The sequence below is a fragment of the Kryptolebias marmoratus genome, linkage group LG9 (genome assembly GCF_001649575.2).
Source record: "Kryptolebias marmoratus isolate JLee-2015 linkage group LG9, ASM164957v2, whole genome shotgun sequence".
Classification (NCBI taxonomy): domain Eukaryota; kingdom Metazoa; phylum Chordata; class Actinopteri; order Cyprinodontiformes; family Rivulidae; genus Kryptolebias; species Kryptolebias marmoratus.
Genome location: NC_051438.1, coordinates 7116104 through 7124891, shown reverse-complemented (window position 1 = coordinate 7124891; position 8788 = coordinate 7116104). Strand labels below are relative to the sequence as shown.

Below are 8788 nucleotides of genomic sequence, written 5' to 3'. Positions count from 1 at the left end.
ATCCCACTGGGACGGACCTGTAGGATTCAAGTACATTCAATTCCATTTATGGGGATAGACTAGGGTCTTCAGACAAGCAACAGCTAACTGTCCACATTTGCACGTTTTCGACAACGTGAGCGTAAGAGCCCACGGTTCACTTCCTAAAAAGGCGTTGTGGCTGAGGACAGTGTCTCTCAAAATGATAGCTCAGGCCTCATGGCCTGAACACAGATGCAGACCAGATACCTCAGTAGTCTAGTTGATGCTAGATGTTGTGACATGGTGTGATTTGACACATGGTGTTGTAAAGAGTCATATATCTGTGTCTGGATGGCAGGTTCTGATGTCATTGGGTTCTGCAGTGTTCAGGGTTAGGGTTAGATAAAGTGAGCTGCCTTTGCTGTGGTTTATCCTTAATGACAGAACTTTCACAACATCTCTGGGTGTTGTCATGTACCCACTGGTTTCAACACTAGGCCACTGTGACATCTGTACACCCAGCGTGTTGGGCAATTACACAATACAACCATCTGGTCTCATAGAAAACCCACAATGTGACCCCATTAAACTTTAATGTTGTCTGTAAGGCATATTCTGTGTCTGCTGACCTTTACTCACTGTTTTGACTGCCAGGTGTTCTGGTATTTACCTGATAACACTGTTGCCTGATGCCACCACTTGTTCTCTCTGGTTTCTAAATGTGCCAACTTCCTGCAAATAAAATCTGTCAGGTGTGGTGGAGATTGCGGCAAACCCAATACGCAGACTCATGACAAGAGCTTCAAAGGAAACCTAATTTATGATGAATAAAACAAGCTAAATCCAAAGACTGAACAGACATGAGCAGGCGCCGTGAGCAGTGAACCAGACAGCAAAGGAAATAAACAAACAAACCAGCGAGTAAGTGGAGGAAATGACCGGGTTTTAAAGACAGAGGGTAATTAGGTGAAGTGGGCACAGGTGAGTGATAACTAACAAGGAGCAGGTGGAAATTGGGGCAGCAGGAAAACAAGTGACTGACTGAGGAGAAGTGAATAAGGATCAGAGTAAAAAGACTAGGAACAAAAACAAGACTAAGCGTAAAGACAAAATACAAGAAACAACAAACCCAAACCTAAACATGAAAAACAACAACAACCCCCAAATCCTGACAAAATCATTTAAGTACCCATCAGTAGTCTGCTTATACAAACTATGTTCAAATTGGACCACTTCTTCTGAGTCCCTATTTTTTGTCAGTGAGTGTAGTCACTGTTGCGGTGATGGTAAAATGAAGTAAAAATCAAAATAAATCTGTCGTTCTATTTGTATTTTTAATACTACCCCAAATTGTCTAGATTTGACACTGACCAAAGAAAAAAACTACACAATTAAAATTATTTACAAAATCTAATTACTGAATACATTTTCAAAATATATATTCACACTAATAACATCTTTACATAAACATGACCTTTTTGTAAATTATATGGTACACATACATATTCAGTCTTTGATTTTCTCTTTGGAACTGGATCAAATGGATTTCTGATCTTAGATTCCTTTTCAGCTTGAACTAGACACGATGAAAGAAAGAAATTATCCTAATGAAATGCAAAATACATCACATTTATTAGCCTTTTCCTGAACTGGAGTTTACAGAAGAAGACAAAAAACCTTGATGGCATTAACAGGTCTGAGAAAGAAAGTGAGAGCGGTGAGAAAAATCTACAGCTGCGTAGGCTGACGACTGCACTTCCAAAACCAAAGTATTTGCCCTCAAGTTTGAAAAAAAACCTCACACATTTAAATCCTGTCGTTATTTCCCACTCCTCTGTGTGTGAAAGTCCACAAAGCGCAAATCCTCTATTCTCCAACATTATCGTGTTCAAAAGTAGGAAAGCATCTGTGGGTTGTCAACAAAGTAAAAACATCATCTGTCAGCACGTTGGATTAATGCTTCAGATTCAAACTTTATGAGCTCAGAAACATTCATCACAACAGACGTTTCAGTGGAAAACAACCATCTAACATGAGAAACCTATCAGCTGTGGCGGTCATTGTGTTGGTTTAAATTTTCAGAGTCTCCTTTTGGTTTCTAACGTGCTATTTCCCTAAAACCGCTCTGACACACCTACACACATACTCTCTCGCACACGATAACATGATTCTGATATGTGAATAAGTAAAGGAAAGTTGCATTCACAGTAAAACTGAACACATACATTTTGAAGTCATTAGAGGCCAGTTTAGGGTTTCTGGTTTCCACTTCAGTCTGTGTTCCAACCCTACAAGGATGCTAATTTATCCAACAGCTGTGTGTGTGTGTGTATGTGTGTGTGTTTTCATGCGTGTACAAGGGAGAGAGAAATGTGAAAAACGAAGACAGAAGGATCTCAACTCTGACCTGATCTTGTGATGTGTTTATTATTCTGACAGCAAATGGATACTGATGCTCCTTGGATTTGACTTCTTCAGTCTCTCTTTCTGCCTCACAAACCCACACACAGTTTGGACTTCCTGATGTGCTGAACACATTTACCTCTGGGAGCCTACACTTACAACTTGGTTCAGCAGTAAAAGCGGGGGTTCTCAAACTTTATATTCAAAATGTTCAAATCTTATGTCTAGATGAGCTCAAAGGTCTGGAACCCCTGGTGAAAAGCACATCTCTCATGAATTTGACCTAAAATTTACAACCAACAAAAAAAAAAGGTTCTGTTTTCCTACAATTGTTTGCTTGTGAAACTAAGATGCTCTGACTTATGACAGTAAAGCTTACAGTGGACTGAAGAAATTTTATCTTAAACTATCATCTATCCAGATGTCACTGCGCCAGACACAGGGGACACCCTGGACAGGTCTATAGTCCATCACACGGACACATAGACACAAACAACCATTCACACCTAGGGACAATTTAGTGTTATCAGCTAATTAACATGCATGTTTTTGGTCTGTGGGAGGAAACCGGAGTACCCACACATGCACGAGGAGAACTTGTAGACTCCACCCACAAAGGCCAGGAGGCGAACCTGCGAACTGTGCTGTGAGGCGACAGCTCTAACCACTGCCCTGCCATGCTGCCTTTCATTTAAACTTGATTAACTTCCTGTAATTACTTGTCATGCCTCAACAAAATAAAATAATTTTGTTTTCACACAAGAATAAATGTATTACATAAACTGAACTTAAAGTCAACAAGACACTGTAACAAAAAAAAAAAAATTGAGGTAAAAGTTACAGGTGCCCTGAGAGTTAGGATACAGGGTAATTTTAGTGTGAAAAATGGCACCAAAAAATATTGTCAGACGGAGGAACTGACTGAAATGTTCATCTGTCAAGTGGCCGCAATATGAGCTTTTTATTCGCTTTATTGTTGAGAAACCAGACTCACTCAGACATGTGAAAAAGAACATGGTGAGGACAAAAATGTACCTTTCTCGAACCACTCAGCTTTAAAGGCATAATTTTCTAAATCTACATTTAGATAACTCATTGTCAATGTAAAATAACACCTTTTTCTCTGCTGCCTTAGTTTCTGATATTGACACTGACAGAGGTCAAAGCTGCAACCTGCTTCAGGGCTAACCTTCTTTTCTTTACACAGCAGAGGGAAAACAGACTCAGACAGCTTGTGACTTGAAGAATTGTAGCATTTACTGCTGCAGCCCACTCTGCACATTTACTGATTGAAATTCAGCCTACTCCAGCTAACTTTCTTCACAGTCATGTTCTCCAATTCACAAACCAAGCATACAGACACAGGTTCACCCGCCCACTTGCTCTCTGTGTGCATTCTTAAAGGAGCCACAACATTCTTTAAAAAGTAGCAAACATTCACTTTATAGCATTGCACCAATGCCTTTCAATACAGTGCGATAAAACGTAGGCTGGAACTGAACTGATTTGTCATTCAGTTCTGGATCTTAGTATATATTAAATCATTTAAAAGGGATAATTTTATATCTTTAAAGTGTCATTCTATGGAAAAGTTATAGACATCAATATCTTGTAGATAGCTCTTTGAACTACTACAGTTTGGAGAAATAAAGTTGACTGGATTGATAAGCTAAAAGGATCACAGCCATCTTAAAATAATTTCAATCTCAATAAATTGACACATGCAAATAATACTTTATAAAAGTTTGCATTGCTGTCAGTTTCACATTACATGGCCATTTTCACAGAATTGTGTGGTCATTTGCGAGCACACACACACACAGCAGCAGCTAGCTTTAGCACTTTCAGCGGGACCATCATATTTCTTCTGGAATAACATGTGATACAAAACTGACAATAACCTAAAGGTTTATAAAATAGCATTCACAGAGGGAAGTTTTAGGTCATCAAAAATCTGTTCTGCTCTTGGTCTTGCTTAGAATAGCTGTTAGGTCATTAATTTAGTCAGAATAAACAAACTTTCTAAATTGAAGTAGTTCAGAACTATTTACAGCATGTAAGACATTGTTCCTAACTTTTACCCAAGTTCCCACTTTAAAATAACTGAAATATTCCAATCAAACTCCATTTCTCTAAAATGAGATCAACTTTTCCACAACAAGATCTTAAATAATCTTAAACTTTGTACAGATCACTATTTTTTTCAAAACTGAACTAATACTTTAAGAAAACATAGTCGTACGTTAGCCAATGTTGCTGTCAGGCTGAAACTTTCTATCTCCAGAAACAACTTTTCAGGAAATTATATCCTTTTCAATTTATACTGTGACCTCACAGATTCACAAGCTTTTGTTGACACTTTTCATTGGTAACCAAATAAAGTTACCAATGAAACAAACAGAGCTGATTTACGCTAAAACAGGACAATGGTATGGCCTCCCTGTGGTAAGGCCTTGTCTATTTCTCTTTAAAAAACACACACACACATGCATGCACACACACACACACACACACACACACACATGCGCACACGCACACACACGAATGATAAAATGAGACAAGAGGTTTTCCCCAAGATTACAAAGTTTATTAAAACCAATTTGATAAAAGCCTAATATGAAAATTCCTGAAATATAAAAAAGAAATGTTAGTTTAACAACATTAGATGCTTTAAATAGATTATAAAAACAATGACAATGGTTGTGGTGGTGTCATCAATAAGGGACAAGCTGACTGGGTTTGGACACCCAGCACGCCCACAACCCCAAAACACACCTTCAAACCAAACACACCAAAGAAATGCAAAACCAAACATGCAAATGAGAAAAATTAGGTGAAAGCAAGCAACCAGTGCGAACCCAAATACCAAATCCTATGCAGCTGAGTCAGCCACTACCAAACTTATGTTGCTAGCGCCCTCAAAACATAAAACTGTGCATCTAATGACAAATAAAAACCTCTAGAGGGATGAAGGATAAAAAGTCTTGAAAACAAGAGAGGCAAAGCCCTTTAATGTGTAAAATTAAAATTGAGTTTCATAAAAACAGCGAGTAAGAAAACAGAAAACACCACTGGCAGTTGTGATAGACTATCAGTCTGTAAAAAAAGGACTAATTTAAGCAACCATATTGAGTAAATCACTGTTTAGCTAAAAGCATAAAGCAACAGATCCTGAACACAGCTAAGACCAAGGAGCTTGTCATGGATTTCAGAAAAAAGAAAAGAGACATTCAACCACTATACTTCCAAGGGGACTGTGTAGAGAGGGTGTCAGACTTCCATTTCCTGGGAGTCCACATCGGGGACGACCTCACCTGGGGTGTGAACGCAGCAGAGCTGGTGAAAAAAGCCCAGCAGAGACTTTATTTCCTGAGTGCCCACAGGAAGATTAGCATCTCTCAAAAATTGCTGGTGTCCTTCTGTAGCTGCTCTGCTGAGAGCAGTCGGTTTCACTGGCTCTGTGTGTGGTTTTCCAGCTGCACAGTAGCACAGAGGAAACGACTTCAGGGGATCGTTAAGAGTGCTCAGGAGATCACTGGATGCTCTTTACCCTCTCTTGAAGAACCGTACAGCTCCCGCTGCCTCAGGAAAGCCACAAACATCTTAAATGACTCCTTGCACCCAGGTCACATCCTGTTCAAACCATGGCCATCATGCAGAAGACACAGGAGCATTAAAACAGGGACAAATCGACTGAAAAAAACAGCTTTTATCCCGCAGCCACCTGGGCATTAAATGACACCTAGCGATGCAATTATGTACAATAATCTTTTCAAGCACTGCTTTTTTATCTTCTAAATATTTTTCGTTTTTTATCCTTTTTGATATATTTTTTGACACCCTGAGGCAACACTTAATTTCATTGTGCTTGCTACAATGACAATAATAATAATATTCTAATTCTGATTCTAATAGTCTCTTGGTAGTAATATTTGGAACCAGTGGCAGTAAATTACACACTTCTGAACACAAGCAGGGCGTATATCAGGCATCACATTTTTTTAAATCTCCTGACAGACTGCCCTTAAGTATAACTAATGTGCAACGCCATTAGCCAATGAAGCAGCGCTGTTTTAACAGATAAAAATCTGAATCAGTGTAAAACCTGGGGCACTGCTTAGAGGATGTTGAAGTGAAGCCAACACATTTTTATGTAAAAAGTATTATGCTGACAGCCAGCCAAGTCCCAGCTGCTCAGTTCATGATACCACATGTCAAGAGAGCGCCACAATATGAATCCCACATGTTTTTGGTGAAAGTCTGTAATATCATGTGCTGCAGATATATGTTTGTCTGTTAGATAGCCATTCGCTTCCCTACAGTCACCTCAGTTACTTTTCAAGTTGACAAAAATAGTTTGGCAAGTGTCTAAATTTCATGTTGTGACGATGAATCTTATTATGTACCGTATGTCATATTCCATCAGAAAACCAATATATCATCACAGCTTTTGGATTAAAAAAGAATCTGCAAGTCTTGACGACAGAAAACATTGCACTCCTTTGTCTTTTTTGAGTGTCAGTACTTTTGCACATATAAGGATACTGGATAATAAACTTTTTTATAGCTTAAAAGTCCTTGAGGAGCAGATTCCTTTAAGATTCTGCTTCCAAGTGTTGAATTTAATTACCTCAAAGCTTCAGAAAGGTATGCTGTGGTTTGAAAGGAGCTAAAATTTAAAGCCTTTAAAGCATTTAGTTTATTAGGATCCTCATTACCCGCTGATTGTTATGACTGCAAGCTGGCCTTTTTCAGGTCATTAAAACAGAGCAGTGAGGCTAATAAATTCTAAATGATGTATTTATGCTGAGCGTCTCTCTGCCTCGAGGATCCAGGTAAAAATATGACTGAATGAACTTTCCCAGAGGGTGTAAAGAATTTAAACTTTATAGCAGGTTGTTTTTCACAGGTCCTAAACACATTATCAGTATAAATGTTTAACATTTCAAATGTCACATAGGAGTAATTTTGATGTTTTGATGGAAGGTGCCACTACATTTAGCTTCTATTAATTTTTTTATAGTTGCTCACAAAAGAATTGCATTTCATTCAGCAGTTGTTTTCCAACTTTCAACAACCTGAAGTTATTTAACAGACATCTAAATGAATACAGCAGATTTAATTCAAATGTCTTAACTGTCCTCAAAGTCTATGGTCCATTTAGGCAAACTGAAATGGAAACAAGGTCAATTATTTTAAAGAAACCTGCTAAGAAAAGCAAGATTTCCAAGCAAGAGTTTTTAAAATTATATACTGTTCTTGGGGGTCGTTTAAATAGATCTCATTATGAAGAACAGCAGAAACTCACCTGGACATTCCATCAAAATGGGGAAAATTTTCAGATTTTCGCAGAAAAAAACAAACATCCAAAAGCAAACTTCTCTCGTTCTGACTGCAAGATGGAAAGTTTTACAAGAAAAACAGGCGTTACAAAAAAACGTATCCCGTTGGCGTTCTGGTCCTGTTGTTTGCTGACTTGTAAAGCCCGAGGTTCTGTGTGTAAAGAGTGTGTGCAGAGATGGAGCACTCTGTGTGTGTGTGTGTGTGTGTGTGGATAGGTTGACCCTCTGCTGGTCCCTAAGGCATCTGGATTTTAGATTAACTGCTCGCAGTCAGGAATGCCCCTCCATCCTCTCCTGCGCTCCCTTCATTCACCTCCTCCTCCTAATCCATTCATCTTATCTCTCACTTCCTCTCTGGGACTCCTCTTTCACTCCACGCTCACTCCTGGTGGAAACATTATCCCTTTCTTTCCTTTTCTCTGTTTTCTCTCTCTGCCACTACTGTGTGTGTTTTACTTTTTACTCCCCTCTCCATCTCTGTCTTTTTTTCTTTCCAGCCTCCTTGCTTATTTTTTTCCCTCCCATTCCCATGCTTTCACCTTTCCAACCCTCCCACGCAGTCCCTTTCTCTTTTTTTTTCTTCTGGAGGTCCATTACATTGTGTGAATACAGATTAGTCAATTATATTAATCCCTCCATAGACACTGACTTTGTGCTTGAAGCTATACACACAAGCACATCCTATACAGCTCTTGGCAGGTAGTCAGAGGTATTCATGTGATCTGTCTGGGTAAAATTACCAGTGAGTTGAGCAGGATGGGTAGGTTTTAACTGTACAATTGAACCTTAAACCCACATAGTCCATATAATACCTGCAGTGTTGAGACAATGTAGAACCAAACAGTGGCTCTGTTGGCTCAGGAGTAAAACGTAAAGGCCGGGATTTCAGAATCTTACCAGTGGCATGCATTGGCTAAACATGAGTCATAGATATGCTGTTCTTGTTGACTGAAATTGATTGGATTTTATTGCTAATGTTTTGGACCACTTTAATAACTGACCTGCTCATGTGTAGCCAGAGTCAAAATCTAAACAAAGCTATATGAATAGGTCTTTTGTTGGACCAGTCTTTTGTTTTTGCG

General features: G+C 38.9%; 1 protein-coding gene across 2 annotated transcripts in view; it reads right to left on the bottom strand.

Annotated features, from left to right (window-relative positions):
* si:ch211-159i8.4 (matrix-remodeling-associated protein 5) overlaps positions 1-8152 on the bottom strand; it is a 44757-nt gene extending 36605 nt beyond the window's left edge. For both annotated transcript variants that reach the window (XM_017423135.3, XM_017423136.3), the window contains exon 1: positions 7673-8152. The gene's annotated coding sequence lies outside the window, so the exon portion shown is untranslated. The remainder of the gene's footprint in view (positions 1-7672) is intronic.
* Positions 8153-8788: the final 636 nt, after the last annotated feature.